The following is a 21,030-nucleotide window of genomic DNA, read 5'->3' as shown; positions in this document are numbered from 1 at the left end:
TAGTTATAACAATTATTCAGACTCTGGTGGAATTACATGGAGCAGAACAGAATGTGCCCCAAAGATACTACCAACGGAAGCATTGCTCCAATAATAGGTGGATAAAGGGGATATATGCCTTTCCCTCTGTTATCTCAATGCCAAGGGTATTAGGTAAGGGAAGAGACAGAAATATACCATTATACTAGTAACACTAACAGAGAATTACCACAAAACTAGAAACCCTGTTCTCTTTCATTATGTTTAGAAGGGTACTGAGTATCTGAGCACTGGACATAATAAAGAGATGATTCCACCCAAATGAGGCCCATTTCCTCATAACACAGAGGACTGAGTCCACAACTTTTTATGGCTGTAATCTCCAGTCTAGTCCAATGGTACTCAGTGCAAGATGGAGGGGGGGGAAAGAGGGGATAAAGGTGTCTTTAAGCCCCATTCATGCTCCCACTCTTCGTTGCTGAGAAACTGAGAGGATTGTAAGCTCTTTGGAGGCAGGGACAACATCATCCCACGAGTTTGTACAGCTCCCAATACAGTGACCCACTTCTGATTGGAGTCTTTGGTTACAACTATAATTCAAATAGTAAATAATTATAGGAGGAATTTTTACAGCCTGGCCTCCTAAACTAAGATCTTGCACATACAATGGCAAGATCATATTTACTATGTGTACTAACTTGTTAATGTGAAAAAGATTTTTAACATGCTAGCTGCTACTTCACAGTTTCTTTTACTGAGTTCACTATATACACTGCTTCCTTTGACTCTTCTGGCTGCAAAAAAGTCAGCTTGTTCGTTATCTAGTGGTAGAGCACAACCCCAATCTGTTAAATGAAAATCAATACCTAGCCAATTTTTTTTTTCCAAATGAACTCTACCCCAAATTGCTCTGACTGTGTAAGCCCTTATTTCTCCTCCCCTTTACTACTTCCATTGCAAGAGCCAGTGTGAATTGCATTGAGCCATTACACAGAGTGATCATGTGTTCATCACTCTATCTGGTTTTCTTAAAGTAATCAGATAGATTAAGTCCAAAATGTATGTTCAATTTAAAAATGGGTTTACAGACTAACAGTTGTTTTTTTTTTAAAGTTTGAATGAAAACAGGTAGTAGTATTTTTTTTTTTGGTTGTTTTTTAGATTTAAATATTTTCCTGCATTGGGGCTAATTCTTTCCTTTTACATGCACATGACTCCTACTGGCTTCAATGGGAGTTTTGCGTGCATATCTAATCTAAGGATATAAATTGGCCCAGCCTTTGCAACTCAGATACTGCAGCATTAGGTTGGCCCAAGCCATGAGAACCTAAAGGTGAAAGTTTCTGTGGCACAGTGATATAATTAGTCTATTGTCATTGTTCAAATGGAGTAAAATGCAAAAAGCAAACAACGAGTAAACGCTGAAAGGAAAATTAGATTTTCAATTTTCCATTCTTTCCATTTGCCAGTCTCTCTCACTGGCTGGCTAAGCACATTGAGTGGGATCCACAAAGGGACTTAGGCATTGCAGGGCTCAGCATCGCAGAGCCTAACGTTTAAGCACCTAGAAAATCTGAGGAACACACAGTACTTCACAAAGCCTGCATTAGCCATCTAGGCTCCCTATAAAATGAATGGGGAAAGATCCATGCCTTAGAATGGGACCCACAAAATCAAGCATACTAGGCAAGGAGCTGCCAAACTAGCCAATGGGAGACACCAACCAGAGAAGAGTGTGTTAACCCTAAATCTGGGTCCCTAAACACGTTTGATCCCCACCCATCGGGCCAAATTAATCCCTGGTGTAACCCCTACTGATTCCAAGGGGATTACAGTGGAGTCCCAAACCTGCTGTTAGCGAGCCAGGCGCAGAGCCAGTGGGGGGTTAATGGGCTGTGCACACACCCCCTTATTCGGATCCAGGAAATGGGCTGTGCACACCAGCCCACTGTGTGCAGGGCACGATTCACAGCAGGTTTTTTTTTTTTTTTGTTTTTTTACAGCCTAATTAAGGGCGTGACCCCGCTGACACCCGGCTCCAGAACGAAGCCGCCCATAGTCGGGCCAAACATCAGCTGCAGCCAATGAACATAACGCACCATTTGTCGTTCCCTTAAGGGGCCAAGGCCTGCAGCCCTAATACATGGGACGCTCCCTCAACTAGATCCCGGCTCCCTCCTGCGAGGCCACCAGGCCCGTGAGCCGCCCTAAGAAGAGGAGGCGGCCCGCGCGCGCAAGCTCCCAAACGTCGGCCGAGCCACGTGGGCTGCGAAGAGTTAAAGGGGCGGGGCCCGCGGAAAGGAGCCGCGGGGGGGCGCGCTCGCGCTCGCGCTCTCTGGCTAGAGCAACTGTTGGGCGCTCGGCAGAAGCGCAACCGCTGCCCCCGCTAGCGCTCACGCGCCATAGTGGCTGCGGCCGCGCGCGCTGTGAGGGAGGAAGGAGCGCTCGTGCTGGAGCACGAGTTGGGGCGGCTGGCGGGCAACGGCAGGAGGCGGCCCGGCTTTCCGGGCACTCCCCCTCACCCGACTGGCCGAGCCCGAGTTTGTAGATGGGGCTGAGCTGTGCCCGCTGAGGAAGAGCCGGGGCCAGCCGGTGAGTGCCCCCCTCACGCGGTGGGGTCGGTGCGGGATGTTTGACGGGGTTCCCCTTCAGGCCGCGGGGGAGGGGGTCCTGTTGCTATTCTGGTGTCTCGGTGGAGACCTCTCCGCCCCGCTCCTCTCCCCCGCCGGGCGCAGCCGGCGGGAGGCTGCAACGAGTGGGGCCAGCTGGCCTCGGCGCTGTGAGGAGGCTGCTTTGCCTCCGGGGGTCGAGCCGCCCCGTGTGTGAGCCGCTCGCACGCAGGCCCGCCCCGAGCCCCATACCTGCGGGGGAACATGGCAGCGCGGCGAGGGAGAGAGGGTTTTCCTTTGCCCCCGAGGTGGGGACTGACCACTCGCTGTTGCCGTGTCCCCAGCGATTCTCCGGCCGCTCCGGATTATCTCTCCCTCCCCAGCCCCCATTCTCTGCTCTCCTGGAGCTTATCTGTTCCCGCCCTCCCTCCCCGAGGGGATTATTCTCCCTATTGCTGCCTCCCTTCTCCCCCTTTCTGATCCCGTGCTACCCCTCCCAGGGATTATCTCCCCTTCCTGCGGGATTATTCCCGATCGCTGCCCCTGGTCGGCGTTCCTCCTTCCCCGAGGAATTACCTCCTCCCCCTCCCGCCCCCCTCGCTGCAGTCCGCAGTGAGATGGGGGAAAGAGGGCTGCTTTGGATCGGGGAGGAGGGTGGGCTGTAATTGTCACAGGGCTGTCACTTTATTAGGTTTTGTACTGGTACTACAGGCTGATGGAAGTACATGGGGTGTCTGGGGGGCGGAGGGGGGGGAGTAAAGGGATACATGGCAGAGTTAGGGCTGCAGTGTGTGCTAAATGCAGGAGGAAATACCCAGCTTCACCAAAGCGTGAATGCTCTTGATGATGTTGCTGGTGAGAGAGAAGAAGCCAGCTGTCTGGGTTATGCTTTATAGATGTACAAACACACCTTCTTGTTGGGTTCTGGAGTCTCCTTTTCAATCATTTATTTTTGGACAGTATTCCAAAAATATGTACTCCAGTTCATAAAAAAAACCCCCATCAAATACAGTAGTAAGGTAGCATTAAAACATGAAGATGCTACATGGATGACATTGCTGTTGTGCAGGGTCAGCTCTGAACGGAATGTTTCTCTTTTCTGTAAAAAGAAAAGGAGTATTTGTGGCACCTTAGAGACTAACCAATTTATTTGAGCATAAGGTTTCGTGAGCTACAGCTTATGCTCAAATAAGCTTATGCTCAAATAAATTGGCTAGTCTCTAAGGTGCCACAAGTACTCCTTTTCTTTTTGCGAATACAGACTAACACAGTTGCTACTCTGAAACCTTTCTCTTTTTTGTTTTTTAAGGCAGTTGATGGATTGCCTGGGGAAGGGAGTAAACATCTTGCACTTGGACCCTGGTGTATGTGTATGGACGAGTGCTGCAGTGACACTAAATGAAGGGAAAACAAGTTCGCTTAATGGAGTAGCGATTATGGGTGACCCTTTATGTATGGTTCCCACTTGGGTCAGACCACTCATGTCTTCTCTATCTCCAGTTGCGGTACATGGGATCATTGGATTGGAACTGCAGAATTTCCTGTCAGCTCTGCAGCTCAGGGCCCAGGATTGCATCCATTAAACTTCCCTTGACTTGGCTCTGGGAAGAGGAGGGGCTGAGGGAAATTGGAGAGAGGCTGGGTGGCTATAAATAGACATCTAGAGGAGGCTTTGAACAAATCTTGGTGTGTTACTTATGAACACACACTGTCTGTTAAACTGGTTGGTTGTCAGTAGTGTCATAATGTTTCCTTCTATTCCTGCTGTGGTGGTTGGCTCTTAACACTCCTAAATGAGCCAACATTTGTCGCCAAATACAGTTTAGAAATGCCATAGAGAAATTTTACATTTTAAATAAAATGTTGATTAATTGGTAACTGGTTTATCAACTACTCTTTCATATATTTTGAAAATAATCTTAAAAGGCTCTTAAGAAAAGATCAAGCTGACAAAACACAAGAATGTTGAGTACAGAGGCTCTCTCTCTGCCTTCATATCTGCTTGAGCCTGGGTATTGCACCATATAAACATAGATTACCTGAGATCACGCATTGCTCAGAGATGTCTGCAGTGTCAAGGCACAGTGTCATGAATAAGGCTGGAGTGTCAGTATTGGCTTTAAGAAAAGGAGAACTTGTGGCACCTTAGAGACTAAAAAATTTATTTGAGCACAAGTACTCCTTTTCTTTTTGCGGATACAGACTAACACAGCTGCTACTCTGAAACCTGTCAGTATTGGCTTTGGATTTGTGTGGCTCTATTGTAGAAGAGACTCTCCAACTTTTGTAACATTTTATTTTCAAATAGCACTCCACCAATATCTTATTGAATGTATTGCGCCTTCAACTCCTTTGAATTCAATGTGCTTGCTTCCATATGCAGATTCTGCAGTTCACTGCTGTTTCGGTTTATCTTGTCAAGAAAATGTAACGTAAAGGTTATTGCCAATTAGACCATCACAGCTCCTTCAGAGCTGTATTTGTTCTGTTGCTATACTTATGGACCAACTGTGCATACCAAAAATTTCTGAAATGATTGAAAAGCTGTTGTAGCATATGTGCAGTAGATCATTTTCTAAAGACAACTACAACTTTTTTTGAAAACAGCAGAAGCAAATAAATTAAATAATGGACTAATCACCTGAACCTTTTCAATAAAAAAAAAATGTAAATTACCGAAGTATGCAAGCTTCAAACTGTTGGTGAGGATGTGGGAAAGGATAAACCTTTAAACAAAGATGACCCCAAGAAATTTTGGATTTAAAAAATTGCCCTTGGACTAACTCTATATCTAGTGGTTTGGAGCAGAACTTGGGTAAGTTTGAAATGTTCAGAAATCTAGAAAGCATCATTTATTCTTGAATGCCAAGACTAATTATAATAACCTCTCCCACAAATAATGGTCTAGAGTGAAACTTGCCCATATAAGGATCTGATCCTGTAATGTTTAAATGCCATTTGTAAGCATCTTCCAGTTCTGTTAGCGAGATGGGACAATCAAGATTCAACTGAGATTATGTCCCCATTGTTCTAGGCTCTGTACAAATTCAGAGTAACACCGTTCATGGCCCAAAGCTGGCAACATAAATAGGGTAGGTGTAGAGTGGAGGGGTATACGGGGGTCCAGAGACATGACTTGGGCAAGGTCATACAGCAAGAAAGAGCTGGGTATAGAACCAAGGTCTGATCTGTCCAGTTCTCTGGATCTCTATACAGGCTTGCTCATTTAAAATAAAAATCTATATACAAGTCTCTACTCCTACAGGCAGAGAAGTGTGTTTCTTTAATAGTTGTGTGTCAGTAGGACCTATATAACCTTAACACTTTTAATTATTGCAATAGTAGTTGGAATGTGCATGGTGCTGTACCTATATATCTATGGAAGAAACAATTCATGCCCCAAAGGGCTTGTGTCCTATGGACTAAGTGGGATGCAAAATGCAAGCAAGTGGTTGAGGTGATTGGCACTAGTGGGCTCCACTTCAGCCACAGAGTAGAACAAGTCAGTTTCTTTGTTTTTTACTTAAAATGCTAATTTCTGAGCAAGGGATTTGAAGAAGGAAAAGCCAGTGGCCAAGCAACTGGTTCAGGAAGGTAATTCTGTGCATAGGGGGTGCCCTGGACGAGATCCTAAATGAGGTATCAAGATTGGCATCAAGAGGTGAAGAGTGTTTGATATATTAAAGAATAAAGTTGTCTGAATGGGGAGTGACCGAGTTACATAGCCTTGAAGGTGGAAAGTTTAAATTTGTGGTGGGGAAGGAAAGCCAGTGGAGGGATTCAAAGGATATGTATACACAGCTGCTGAAGTGAGCTGTAGCTCACGAAAGCTTATGCTCAAATAAATTGGTTAGTCTCTAAGGTACCACAAGTACTCCTTTTCTTTTTGCGAATACAGACTAACACGGCTGCTACTCGGATAGCTGCTGAGGTGTAATTCCTAGCATGGTTACACACACTTGTACTAACTGCACTGGAGCTAGCACATTAAAAATAGAAGTGTGGCCATGGTGGGATGGGTGGCAGATCAGATTAGTTGCCCAAGTATGATTCTGCCTGATTCCCTGGATACGTATTTGGGCAGCTAGCCTGTGGTGCCATGGCCATACTGTTAGATGCTAGCTCAAGCAGAACTAGCACATGTATATCTACCCCCTGCTGGGAATTACACCTTCTGGTTGTTGTGAAGACATACCCAAAATGAGGAAAGAAGGCCTGGTTAGATGAGATAGTAAGGTGACCTAAGCAGCTGTCTTCTGTGAATTGGAAAGGGGGGTGATGATGGGTGTTGGGGTTGAGAAGGCAGAACTCGTTGAGGGTTTCTTGGTTTTATGGGCAGAACAAAAAAGCTGGATTTCTAGAAATGTTGGGGGAGGGGGAGAAGCAACAGGATTTGGATACAAGCTATATGTGGGGAGGGGCAGGAAGGAAGAGGGAAGAGTGAAAAATGACCATATGAAGAGTCTGTGACAGGGAGGCTGAAAGTGGTGTCAGATGTGACAGGGAGCATAAGCATAGTGAGGTGGTTGGAAGAAAAGGAGTTTTGGTATTGTTGGTTTCAGGGAGATGGGCTGATGTACAGGTGTGGATGGAGGAGACGAGAGCAATAGATGCATGATTTACTAATTTACAATAGTTATCTTGCTGCAAAATCCCAAATGGAAACAAAGCACTTGTAGTGTTAACCGAACCTAAATTAGGTGAGGTCAGCATTACATCCATGCCTGTGGTTGACTTCACTTAATCACAATAAATTTAAAACTACAGTTTCTTGTTCCCACTATGTTTTTACAGCAGAATAGTTGATGAGCATTGGCTATCCTGAGGTAATAAACTTCTCTTTTTGTTGTTAACAACGTAGTCTTAGTTGTTAGTAGAGAAATGGTGGCTGAAGTGGATGACAGCTGAAGGAAGGCTATATGAGAGGGGGTGTGAGTGTGTGTGAGCGGTGAGAAACAAAGGGGCCAAGAGTAAGAATGTAACAACTCTTTAAAAAAGAGAGGAGACTGCTTTTATAGCATAAGTACTTGTAAAGTACTTTCACAAACCATATGATATAATCCAAAATGGTATTGGTAAAAACAGAATTTGTTCCTATAATTTAAGATGGAAGGAATTCAGAAAGCCCTCCCTTCTATTTAGCCCATGTTTAATTACTTTAAAGTTCTTGCTGATTAAAGAACATGAATAAAATCTGAGGGGTGCTGCTAATATGAAATATTCTAGATATGTAATATAAACATTTTTAGAATTACTGCTGATTTTTAATGTCTGTCTCCTTAAATTCTGTTTGAAGTGACATCAAAAGAAAAATTCATTGGAATTAAGTCAACACTTGATGTATAAAACTACCAAGGTATGTCTTAATAAAGTAAGAACTTTATGTATTGTAACTGTACCCTTCTGACTCTCATTTTTTCATTTGACAGCCTTTTTCAACAGAAGGAACAGCACAAGAGTTCTATATCCTTGCTGGCTGACTATCGTCTCTTTTCCATAAGTTTGTGGGGCTCAGTTTAGCTTTGACTTTTCAGTCTTTTGCATCTTGCACTGACCTGTCAGTTTCTGCTTTTGCTTAGTTATAGAATCTCGAAGGATCAAATCTTGCTTTAGCTTTTTCTGCTAAATTCACTTCTCCAGTAGCTGGAGACAAGCAGTTGATCTCAAACCAGTTAAAACCTTTGCGTTTTGACTCTTAGCATTTTGCCAAAGTATTGGTAGAATGCTGCTGATCATGAAGCAGATGCAAGCACACTTTTATTAATGTGTGCTTGATTGTGAAAAATCACTGATAAAAACCATGTTTCTTGCATTCTACTTCTTCATCAAGATAGTGTGAGCATGCTGGTGTGCTGCCCAAGAAGAGTGATTGCAGTCAATTCATTGGTTTATAATTTGTCCTTTTTATGGCTATATTGCCACCTCATGGTCAAATGTTTAGCAGAGAAGCTGAAGTGCGACCTGAGAATTGAAGTGCAAGGTGCAGGAAAATGTATTGAGTAGATTGAGAGGTTTTTTTTTTAATGGCAAAACTATCTAGTAAGGGAGGGGAGTTAAGACTAAATTCTATACAGTCACCAGGGAGATAGAGCTCTTGTATAGCATCTGCTGTCCATTGGGAAAATAAAAATAGGAGGGGGATAAGGAATGGAAAAATTAGTAGTTCTAACCGCCTTATTGCTGATACGCTATTGTTAGAATTCCAGAAAAAAATGAATGCAATTATGACACCATTCCAGGGTAAACAAAGGGCTGCAGATATTCTTTCTTTATCACACCAGCAGGATTCCATGGAATGGAAGAGCCTCCTAGATAAACTTTTAACTTGTCTTAAAAGGACACTGACTTAAATTGTTTGAGACTAATTTTTAGAAAAATCCAGTTTCTGGTAAATCAACCTTTAAATGGCCTCTTTGCTTAAACTTAATTCAAATGACTTATAATTTTCCTGATCTCCTGTTAATGTTTACAAAGGTCTTTTCAACAGGAAAAAGTAAGTACTTATATTGCAGAAACAGTGAAGCTGACTATAAAGAAGCTGCAGTCAAATGCACAAAATGATCAAATAGAAAAACTAGAGAAATACTTCCAAGGAACTCTAGGTTACAGTAATCTTGGCTGTTCGTACCTAGTTACAATGTTACACAGAAATAACTTAAATCTTGTGTCTATAATATTTCACACTAGCTGTGTTTGCATTTTTGCCATAGTGATTGAAATGCAGGAGGAACTATTGTGGTTAACAAGGTTTGAAAAGGATCTTGCTCACTCACTAGTGGAGAGGATTGCAGGAGGCTACTTCTAAAGTTTCTAGTCCTTCTGGCTGCAAAAACAACCTTGTGTGGTCTTCCAAAGTGTGCAGGTAGGCGGCTTCTGTCGCTTCATGCTTTTTATAGCTTTGCTAAGCTACAGCAGAATAAGATGAACAATACTCTGCTCAATTCATTTTTGACGAGGCTTTTAAACTTCCCTCATCACTGTAGTATTTGAGCACTTCCAGAAAGTCCTGTCTACGCTACAGGTGCTGCAGTGCAGTGGCACAGTGACTCCACTGCTGTGCTTTTGTAACTCCATAGTGTAGACACTTTCTACAATGATGGAAGGGTTTTTCCATCTCTGTAGGTGATCAATTTCTCTGAGTGGCAGTGCTAGAGCCACAGAAGAATTTTTCCATCAACCTAGCTGCGTCTCATGGGGATTAGGTCAGCATAGATACAGTGCTCTGGGTGTGAATTTTTCACATCCTTGAGTGCCATAGTTAGGTTGACCTAACTTTTAAGTGCAGACCAGTCCTAAAGGATGTGACTAGAATTTATCATGTGAGCCCTTCTCTAAGGGGAAAACTGACATTGCCTTCAGTAGAACACATAGCACAGCAGACCAAAAAAAAGAGAAGCAGTGGTTTTTTTTCTTCAAGTGGAAAGTTTGATATTTAAGGTGATTGTTAGCTCCTGTGAGTTTATTCCACAGCCTTAGAACTTTGTGCCTGCTCCACAAATGAGTTTTAAAGTGGCTTCATTGTGCTTGAGGATTGGAATTCTATTCATGGTCCTAATTCTGGAGCCTTGGGCAACCGTTTGGGTATCTGAGATCCAGTTCAGAGTGCCTTGAAAATGAAGAAAATTTTGAATTTGACTTCCTGTTTAAAAGGACACTAGGTAGAGAGCAGAAGACCATCTGGTGTGATGGGCTTATCGTAGCCTTTGATGATTAGATGATGCAGCCCATTTGGAGTTCCATAAGGACTTATGGTAATGCTCTAGTCATCTTGACTGTGATTATTAAGAACCCTTGTGGGAAAGAGGGAACACTCAGGTTTAGGACCCTACCAAATTCACAGTACATTTTGGTAAATTTCCTGGTCATAGGATTTAATCTTAAATTTCATGTTTTCAGATATTTAAATATGAAATTTTACCAAAAAGGGCTTGTGGTGGGGAGGTCACAAGTCTATGGGTGGTGGTGGGGTTGTTGCCACCCACTGCAGTATTGCCACCCTTACATCTGTGCTGCTGTCAGAGATGGGTGGTGCTGCCTTCAGAGAGTGGCGGCTGCTGACTGGGAGCCCAGTTCTGAAGGCAGCACCATCACTGGCAACAGTACAGAAGTGAAGGTGGCATGGTATGGTATTGCCACCCTTCTGTGCTGCCCCAGGAGGTGGGTCTGACCTGGCCCTGGAAGTGGCCTGTGTGGGTAAGAGGAAGTCCTGTCCCACCACAGCCCTGCCAAGACTAGCAGCTGGAGCCTGGCACACGGTAGGATGCCCCAGCTCTGTTCCTCCCCAGCATTCGTGTTAAAGGGGCTAACTGTGTTGGGGGGGGGGGGGGGGGAGTTGACCATAGCACCTTGGGCAGTCATCACCCTATGAGATCAGCCCTGTTCTCCTGCAAAAAGTGATACCCCCACCCAAAAAAAAAAAAATGCTGTGGCACCCTCACTTCTGTGCCGCTGGTAGTGGCGGTGCTGCCTTCAGAGCTGAGTGCCTGGCCAGTAGCTACTGCTTTCCAGCCGCCCAGCTCTGAAGGCTGTGCAGAAGTAAGGGTGGCAATACTGTGACTACCCTACAATAGCCAGATTTCATTGTCTGTGACACGTTTTTCACGGCTGTGAATTTTGTAGGGCCCTATTCATTTTTCTGCTGCGTGGATTAGGAGGAAATGTATGAGCAGCAGCTAGGACAGGCTGTGGAGGGCTCAGAAAAGGAGTTTGTACGAAGGGGAGATTTCCGAGAACTCTGGGAGATTTCCTTTAGGAGCCCTTTGATGTCTAATTCCATATAATAAAAATATTCTCTTCCTCTTCTCCCCTCCATTTCCACCAATGAAAGATGCAGAGTTCAGGGACACAGTACCGTAGTGGAAATCCCAGCTACTGGAATGGAAGAGAGGCTGGGTATTGCCTTTGGACTTCATGGGGAGGGCGATGCTGGTGTGGGAGCATGTCTGGCTCATAAGGTTGTCAAATTTTTTCACGCCTTGTGTATCAGTATTATAAAGCAGAACATTCTTACAAAACAAATTTAGCTAGAGTACTCCCTCTAGTGGTTGAGTTGTGGTATCTATGAGATTGAGAAGTAGTCCTGGGAGAGGTTGTAGTTGGTGTGGATATGTAGATATAGATGTAGATATAGCTATGTGAAACTATATAGATGCCTGATGAACTTTTTAGTGTATAGTTCCTTGGTTGTGAACTTTTTTCAAAAATTATCTATTGTAGTGTCTCTTAGGGTAGCCAACTACATTTTTTTTACAAAAATAAATGACAAAATAGAGAGGGGTTCAGAAAATGTCATGTAATAAGTGGGCTTGGAAATTTAACTTGCCTACTTATCCAGCGGTTCTCTCTCCCTGACAAGCAGGGGGGTAGTGCTACCAAATCATGTGGAATCTATATCTATCTTCCACTTATAGAAAACATGTATGTTAGCTCTGACTGTGAAGAGAACTTTCTGAAGCTGAAGTCAATACATTGCTTCCTTAAGTCTCCACATAAATATACATAAACAGACATTCTTGTCAATTTCACAGTCTATCACAGTGTTCTGACAAGTGAGTTTTCACTCTTCTGAATCTCAGGAAACCTATGAGCAGCTGCAGAAGCAATGAAGTTGTCTATCTGGGGATTTAAAGGAGTCAATGCATTGAGACTAATTAATGTATGTGGGGAGGGGGGAGGAGGTGCTCAAATCAAAAGCTGGGCCAGGGGGTGTATAATAGCAGAGAGGCCCTTTATCCCTAGCAGTCATGAAGCTCTGGAGCTGGAGGTAGAACAGAGAATGTCTTTCCAGCAGAGGGTGGGGATGGAAGGCTTCAAACTAGTCACACACCTACCTATGCAAAGGCTGATAGAAAAAATGAAGCCCTTCAACAATGACTGTGTCTTGGCAGAAATCCAATCCCTAGTTTTCCCAGACCCAGTCTACATTTGTGAGTTGTGGTTGATATAGTTGTGATGGTAAAAGTTCCTACTGTAGATGCAGTTACACTGGCAAAAACTGCTTTTGCCAGTGTAGCTTACTGCCAAAGCACTTCTTAGTTTAGACCGAGTTGCTATGGTATGAGGTTTTTTGTATCCCCCAGCCATTGGAGCCCGACTACCTTTCTTTAGTCTTCTGTCTAGAAATCTTGATAACCTGATAATCAATGCTTGAAAAGTTATTAGGAATTTTTAAAGTCTCTGCTTAAAAAAAGAAAACAACCTAAAACTTTGCAAGTGCATTTTTTGGGAGTGAAAAATGAATCATAAGGCAGTTATAAATGTCTGTTTTTCAGCTAATTATGTGACTAGGGATCCACTGCACCGAGCAAACCTTAGCTTTAACAGTACTTGTTAAGACAGATCACTTCAGTGAAGAGTGAGGCCATGTCTATACGACAAACTGGTTGTTGCAAGTTACATCAGCATAAAGCTGCCACAGTTAGTATATCGCCCGCGCGCGTGTGTGTGTATATACTTGGCTCCTTGTGTCAGTGCTGTGTGTACTCACTAGGAATGCTTGTGTTAATACACAGTGCAGTGCATCATGTGCAACCTGCCACCAGTCAATACATGGTCTTTTGGGAAGTTTTGGCATGGTGGGGCAAGAAAGGAGTTGTGCAGGGGTGACTGGGAGCAAGGGATCAACTTCCCAGTGTGCAACTGTCTCCATCTCGTAATGTCATCTGTATCCCATAACTTTCACACTTTAAGAAAAAAAAATCCCACATGGCCCTCCTCGCTGTTGGCCATCTCTGACAGAAGCATGGAGCCTGCACAGCTCTGTGCTATTGTCATAAGCAATTGCAAGCACAGAATGCATGATCCTCTGGTATTTGCAGAGCTGCAAGAACTGGTTCAGTGTGAAACATGATGATTTCTTGAGGACAGATTTCTGTGGGATATAATGAGAACCAATTCAAGGTTGTTGGTGATATTTGTGGAGCAGCTGCAGATGGTGTAGTGGTGCTTCTGGATCTGAGAAATGAGCACTGACTGGTGGGATAGTAGCAGTGGCTACAGAACTTTCCTGGATCTGTATGCCAAGCTTGCCCCAATCCTCCAGCACAGGGACACAAAAATGGGAGCAGCACTGACAGTGGAAAAGAAAGTGGCGATTTCACTGTAGAAATTTGCAATGCCGGATTGCTACCAGTCAGTGGCAAATCACTCTGGAGTTGGAAAATCACTATGGAGGCTGTTGTCATGCAAGTGTGAAGGGCCATTAATTACCTCTTCTTACACAGGACTGAGACTCTCAGCAATGTGCTGGACATAGTGGGTGGATTTGGAGCAGTGGGGTTCCAGAACTGTGGTGGAGCAATAGATGGCACTCACATCCCTATTTTTTGCACTAGACCACCTTGCCACAGAGCACAAATGGCTACTCTTTCTGTGATTATGCAAGTATTGATGAATCACCAGGGATGCTTCACCAACATCAATATTGGCTGGTCTGGGAAGGTGCATGATGCTTGCATCTTTTAAGAACACAGGACTGTTCAGAAAGATACAAGCCAGAGTCTTTCCTGACTAGTGGATTACCATTGGGAATACTGAAATGCCAATAGTGTTCCTGGGGGACCCAGCCTACCCATTGCTCTCCATGCTCATGAAGCCATACACTGGCCGTCTTGACAGCACCAAGGAGAGATTCAACTACCAGTTCAGTAGGTTCAGAATGACAGTTGAATGTGCTTTCAGTCCTTTGAAGGGTTGCTGTTGTTTGTTCACAAGATTGTATCTCAGTCAGGTGGAAAAAGTCCCAGAGGTTATAGCTCCTTGCTGTGTCTTGCATAATATCTGTGAAGCAAAGAGGGGAAAAGTTGCTGCTGGGGTGGAGGGCAGAGTTGAAGTGGCTGTCTGCTGAGTTTGAATAATGACAGGTTTCCGAGTAGCAGCCGTGTTAGTCTGTATTCACAAAAAGAAAAGGAGTACTTGTGGCACCTTAGAGACTAACCAATTTATTTGAGCATAAGCTTTCATGAGCTACAGCTCACTTCATCGGATGCATACTGTGGAAAGTGTAGAAGATCTATTTATACACACAAAGCATGAAAAAATACGTCCCTGCTGGAGAGTGGGGTGGGGGGGAGGTATTTTTTCATGCTTTGTGTGTATAAATAGATCTTCTACACTTTCCACAGTATGCATCCGATGAAGTGAGCTGTAGCTCATGAAAGCTTATGCTCAAATAAATTGGTTAGTCTCGAAGGTGCCACAAGTACTCCTTTTCTTTTTGAGTTTGAATAGTCAGCCATAAGGGCTATTAGAGCTCAATGTGGGGCTCAGGGAGGCTTTGGAAGAGCACTTTAACAGTGAGCCACAGTAATGTGTTGTGGTGTACAATGCTGTACTTGACCCTGCTGTTTTAGGGCTGGCTAGAAATTGTGGTGCTCTTGGTGTCTATGAATACGATACTGTCAATGAATCTATTAATTTTGCAGTGCTTTCTGTACATTTATGATTACTGTCGCTGCTCCTATGAATCGTCACCCTGTACAGCAACTAGTAAAGTGGGTGCTTTCAGAACTGCTAGGCACTCTGCAGCATATGTTGTGAACTAATAAAGATGAATTGTTTTCAAAGTAGAATTTTATTCAGTAACAAAACCAGTGCCAAGAAAAATCTGTAATTTAAAAGCAAATACATTAAACCCAATACATTAGTGGAATGGTACTTAAGGGGACAGAATATTCATGTCCATTTTACCTGCACATAGGCTGATCTGTGAGAACAATCATGGCTTTATGTGAAGCTGTGGTTGTCCTTAATGACCTCCAGGGTGGAGTGGTAGTGGTAGGGATGTCATATAGAATGAGATGTCCCTGATGTCACGTGGAATGTTGAGGGGGTATTTAGGGAGGTGGAGTAATGGAGTACTCCATTGAGAACTCGAAAGGGAGGTGAACCAGTGAGTGTTAACCCTGTAGGTCATAGAATCATAGAATATCAGGGTTGGAAGGGACCCCAGAAGGTCATCTAGTCCAACCCCCTGCTCGAAGCAGGACCAATTCCCAGTTACATCATCCCAGCCAGGGCTTTGTCAAGCCTGACCTTAAAAACCTCTAAGGAAGGAGGGAGAGGGCCACAAGAGTCAACAGCATTTGTGTTTTGCTGCTGGAGAACCCCCATCATGGTCTGGTGCTTTTGCATCTCCTTTTCCTGCAGGGAGTCCAGAGTCTTTCTCCGGTTCTCTTTCCTTCTCCAGATTGTCTGTAGTGTTCACCCATGAGGCCCTTTGCCCGTGACCTGAAGCAACACTGACTTACATGATCTCCTTGAACTTGTCATCCCAAATTCTCTTCTTTCTCCTCCTTATCTGGCTCAGGTGTTCTGTTGGTATTAAGGGGGAACCCCTCGAGGCTGCAGTTAAAACAGTATAGTCACAACAGAAATCAAAAGTTAAGATTCAGAACTTCCTTCCCTTGCTCCCCTAAAGTTTTTTAAACAAGACATGCATATTGAAATTTCTGCTTTGGAGTGCTTATGCACAGCAACACTCACAGCACAAGCCATGGTGAGTATAGTCTGCCTACAGGTGAGCAAAATGAGGAAGGAATTGCTCAGTTGCATGAAAGTATGCAAATAGGGCAATGGCACTGAATACTGGCACTGTTTTCCATAGGTGGCTGTGATTTTAGCTGATCTCTAACCCCTGAGGGTAACCAAGGCTGAGAAAGGACAGCTGTTGTTGATATCCTGAAGCTGTCTGCCCCTGTATGCTGATAACTTCAGTAGGCACCATTGCAGTATACAAGCTATCACTCACTGGTATGGGAAAGTGTCGTGCATCAGAGGAAGAAGTAAGGCTGCCATCCCTAGAAACCTTCAGGAGAGGATTGTAGAGTACCTCCATGAAAGTTTCATCAAGATCTTTCAGGAGGATTCAAGGGACATACTTGTGTAAATAACAAACTACTCCATATAGCCCTGCTTGCTTAGCATTATCATCTGCTTTTCATTCTCCTGTAGTTATCTCTCTTGTATGGATAAATTAATAAAAAGTTGATAGCTGTGCCCTGTTAAGTTGGGGACACCATCAGTACATCTTTGTAATGTGAAATAGTTTCACATTTACCTGGGGTACCTTCCTCTTCATCTGGCTCATCTGCCAGAGCTGACTGGACTGTGGGGGAGTCTCAAACAGGTCCTGGCTCACAGCATAGCGGGACCACCTGGTTGCATGTTTCCCATCCTACTCCTCTGCCTCCAACTTGTCTTTGCTGTTGAAGCTAGGGACTTGTGTCTTGGATCCATTGGAGGTATCCATGGTGGTTGTGGGCCATCTGCCAAGTATGGCATGCAACTCTTTGTAAAAGCGACAGGTCTTCAGCTCAGCACTGGATCAACTGTTGGCCTTCTAATATGCCTGGCGCGGTTCCTTCACTATCCCATGGCACTGCTACTGGTCTCTGTCGTACCCATTTTCCTGCATCCCCCATTCAATCTGCTCGTGGATGTTGATGTTTCTATGGCTGGTCTCTAGCTGTGCTTGCACAACCTCTTCTCCCCACACGCACAGGAGATCCAATATCTCCTGTCTACTCCAAGCAGGAGCACGTCTGGAGTATATAGCCAGCATGCTCAGCTGAGCAGTTGTGCACAACAATAGAGAGCTGCTAGGTGTGCTCACCAGGCTGTACAATTAGGAAAAGGCATTTCAAAGGCTTAAAGGGGTGGAGGAGCTTCCTCTTTGTTACCCAAGGGCAACGGAGGTCACAATTGTGACCAGAGTGGTCAGTATTGAACATTGTGGGACAGCTACTGGATGACTGTTAAGGTTGACAAAAGTAATGCGGTGTCTATAGTCACTGAGTTGATCTCAGTATATCAACCAAGGTTCAATGCCGCTTGAGGAGGTGGCGTTACTGTGTTGTAACAGAGCATTTACATCGATAGGAGACAAAATTTAAAGACATACACACACATGCACAACTGGGTTGATGCAAGGTGGCTTACATTGACTTAACTTTGTAGCGTAACCCAGGCCCAAGGTTGACAGCACAAGCTACTTAAGTAATTTAATTAGACTGACTTCTCATGCTTCCTCAATGGTGTAAGTAAATACTTCTTAAGTAAATAAAAATTCCAGTCTCATGGGATGCTTCAAAAGCTGTTTGTTCCAAACTTAACAATCTCTTGTCCATTCAGCACTTTGATGATTTTTTTAATACATGTCCAAGAGAGACTGCAGATGTGTGTACTTCCAGGACTTAAGTTTTGGAGCTGCAGTCCAGCACTTTTTTGTCTGTCTCAGCTAACTATGACCAAATAGATCTGTAATGAATGGCTCCCTATGGTGATGCACTGAGTTAGCAGTTTTGCTAATAAAAGTGGTCAAAGAGCATAGGAATTGTATTTATTTTGTCTCATTTACAGGGACCAAAATGCCTATTAGGAAAAAACAGGAACTCTTTTACAAATGTTCTCAGTGACGTGTTCATCTAAAAAGTCAAACACCTTCTATACGTGGGATAAAGGGGGATTTAAGATTTAGAAGCATGCTTTTTTCATCGTTAGTTGAAATAACATTGGAGTTTGTGCAAGGGAGTACTGTACTATTGACTAAATTGTACAACTCCTTTTGGAGTCTTTAACTTCCTGTTCTTGGGGGGTTTTAAGCAACTCCTGGTACCTCTTGGGTCTCCCACTTTCTTGCATAACCAATGCAGGATGGCTTTACCCTTTGCGTGTTGTGCAGGTGAATGGTAATAGTTTAGATTACGCAGTTTAGTCTTGTTTTTCTGGATATTAGACAAAGTGGGTGAGATCTTTTATTGGACTGACTTCTGTTGGGGAGGGAGACAAGCTATTGAGCTTACATAGAGATTAGTTTAGATTAAAAGGCTGCTATTTGCTGCTTACAGTCAAACATGCATACCTGTCTAAACTGTCTAGGATGTTTCACAGTAGGCTCTAGTCTTATCATTACTATGCAGAACCGGCTGACTCCTAAATCTTTATCTTGCTAGCCATGTACGGAAGACTAAGAGCCAATGTTTAACCCTCATTTCCTTCCTGGCTTCTCATAAAGACATGTAATAAAAAAAACTTGCATTTTCTTTTCTGTAAATTTTAATATTTCAGGTCAGTAAGAAAGCTGTTTGAATCTTCTACCTGCTTGCTGAGATTGTCAGTTATGGTGATTGTCTTTACTTATGTGTGTACGTGCCCAGTAGGGATGGGACTGAGACCAGGCTCTCTTCATATACTTCATTAAGTGAGTTGAAGTTCATGTATATGCTCTTTATTTTGACAAATGCTTAGTCTCTTTTAAGCTACTTCTGAGATCCTGCAGTTCTTTGAAATTAGTGAGAGCTCTGCATATGGGACTGTAGGCTAGATACAGCTTAGTCTAGTTACAAACTAGGATGAAGTACTGTTGCAAGAAGTTACAATATAATTCTTCACTTATTGGTTTAAATGTACATCTAAAAGTTACATGGATACTAGATGACACTCAATTTTTAATTATGCCTGTCAACCAGTGCTTTTTAAGGCTATGTCTACACTTCAGACTTTTTTGTAGACAAAAGTTAGGTTGACAATCATAATAGCAGCACTATTGACTGTTTGCTGACAGAGGGAGCGTAGTGCAGAGGGCATCCACATTTAGTGCCATAGACAGTGAGCAGTGTACTGTGGGTACCTATCCCACAGGGATACTCACTACCTTGTGCCGCTATGACTTGTGGGTTGGTAGAGTGGATCACAGCACATCATGAGTGCGTGCTTAACATCCCATGATACATTGTTTTCTGTCCCAGCATTCCATGGTCTTCCAGCATTGGTTTGCATGTTTTCAACGGCTCTTGTTCATTGTAGTGGACTGTTGAGGCATGCCAGCTGGAAGCTGATTTTGAGCAGCCTGATACCAAGCTATTAGAGGGGCACAATGGGGGCCAATTCAAATCAGAGAAGTTTGAGGCAACACCTTGAGAATGAGAACCAACAATATATATTTTTATGCTGCAAACTGCAATGCTTCATTAAATTAAATTTTCCTAGGAAGCACTTGTGGTGATTCGTGGTTTAGGATTTCAGTAAGCAAAGGAGTAAACTGCCTGTGTGTGTCTTGGTGCACCTGCTATCTTTATGCCCTAGAAATTGAGGTATCTCTTGTATATTTTTGTTTTTATGAAACACTCAACACACACAAACGCTTGGTGGGAAGAGAAGGGACCAGGGAAGGGCAGACTGTCGGAGCTGTGCGTAGGCCTAGCTATCATTTTGAAAGCTGTCCCGGGGGTGAAGTGAATGGGAAACCGTTAAATTCCAGAGTGTGTCGGGGAATGCGCAGGTGGAGTTGTGGGGGTGTGGAAAACAGTTTTGAATGTGCTGCAGGAGAGGGTGGGCAGGCAGGCATCTGTTCTGACTGCAGAGTTATGAGGGACTTAAGCATGTTTGTGAATGAATTATGTTACTTTTATCATCCGCTCGGTGGCATCCTTAACGTAGTCCTGATTCTTTTCTGACCTGCCTTTCAGTTTCTCTTCACTCCTCGTGTTCCCCTTTTTCTGCATCAGAGTATTGCAGAACTTCCAGAGCATGTCCTCCTTGCACTGTCTTTATGAAGGCCACATCTGCAGAAGCACAAGAAACAATACACAGATGTATAATTGTTGTTCACACACATTGAATCATTACAGTTTAGCACATTCCTTGTAACATACCAAGCCTTTTCTCCTTTCTTTCTGTCCCTTGGCAAGTACGCATCTCAGCGAACACCCTAGGCATGGTGAGTTTAGCCAGGGTGGGTGAGTTTCTACCTGGGCTAAATAGCAAGGCTACATCTGTTGCAGGCTTGTGGATTCCAACCTGGTCCCTATGTTACTTTCCTGTGTGGCACTTTGTCCCTGCACAAGTGATTGCAGAGTTGGGTGGGAAAGTTTCCATAGGGGAAGGAACAAAGCAGCTCTGCCAAGGAATCTCTGGCAGAGGATTGCCAAGTACCTCCAGGAAAGTTTTTTTTTTCCTAGATCTCTCTGGAGGATTCCCGTGAAATCTCGGTGTGCATCAACACCTGTTTCACTGTACTGCTTAGCTGCATACAGAAATGTCGAGCACACAGAAACACAGCTAGTTTTGTCCATTTCTGTCTCTTTACCCATCATGTAACTGAGCACCATCAACTTTTTTTTTTTAAACACCACTTACTAGGTGTCTCCTGTCCTTCTTGCTCATGGGAGTGCTGGGACTGGCTAGGCCACTCCGGAGTGGAGAACAGTTATTGACTGGCCTGACAACCTGGCAACCCCGCTGTGGGCTCCATGGCATCCTCTAACTCTACCTCCTCATCCACGACCTCGTCCTCTGGGTATGTCTACTTTCCACTGCCTCAAGTGCTGCCAAAGTGTCCACAGAGCTCTTGGTGGTGGAGATGGGGTCGCTGCCGAGGATAGTATCCAACTCCTTATAGAACTGGCAGGCCTCTGGTACAGCACCGGAGCAACGGTTTGCCTCT

The 21,030-nt window shown here is 43.9% G+C and overlaps 1 protein-coding gene across 8 annotated transcripts in view; it reads left to right on the top strand.

The window, feature by feature from the left end:
- The first annotated feature begins 2,303 nt into the window (after nt 1-2,303).
- The window catches only part of PALS2 (protein associated with LIN7 2, MAGUK p55 family member), a 134,978-nt gene continuing 116,251 nt past the window's right edge, over nt 2,304-21,030 (top strand). For 6 of the 8 annotated variants that reach the window (XR_013635392.1, XM_078851770.1, XM_078851769.1 and 3 more), the window contains exons 1-2: nt 2,304-2,571; nt 7,885-7,944. The gene's annotated coding sequence lies outside the window, so the exon portion shown is untranslated. The remainder of the gene's footprint in view (nt 2,572-7,884; nt 7,945-21,030) is intronic. The other 2 variants (XM_073333707.1, XM_073333710.1) reach the window with 1 other exon arrangement.

This window comes from Lepidochelys kempii, chromosome 2, assembly GCF_965140285.1.
Source record: "Lepidochelys kempii isolate rLepKem1 chromosome 2, rLepKem1.hap1, whole genome shotgun sequence".
Lineage (NCBI taxonomy): Eukaryota > Metazoa > Chordata > Testudines > Cheloniidae > Lepidochelys > Lepidochelys kempii.
The sequence above is the reverse complement of the archived record's forward strand: the minus strand, read 5'-3'. Positions and strand labels throughout refer to the sequence as shown.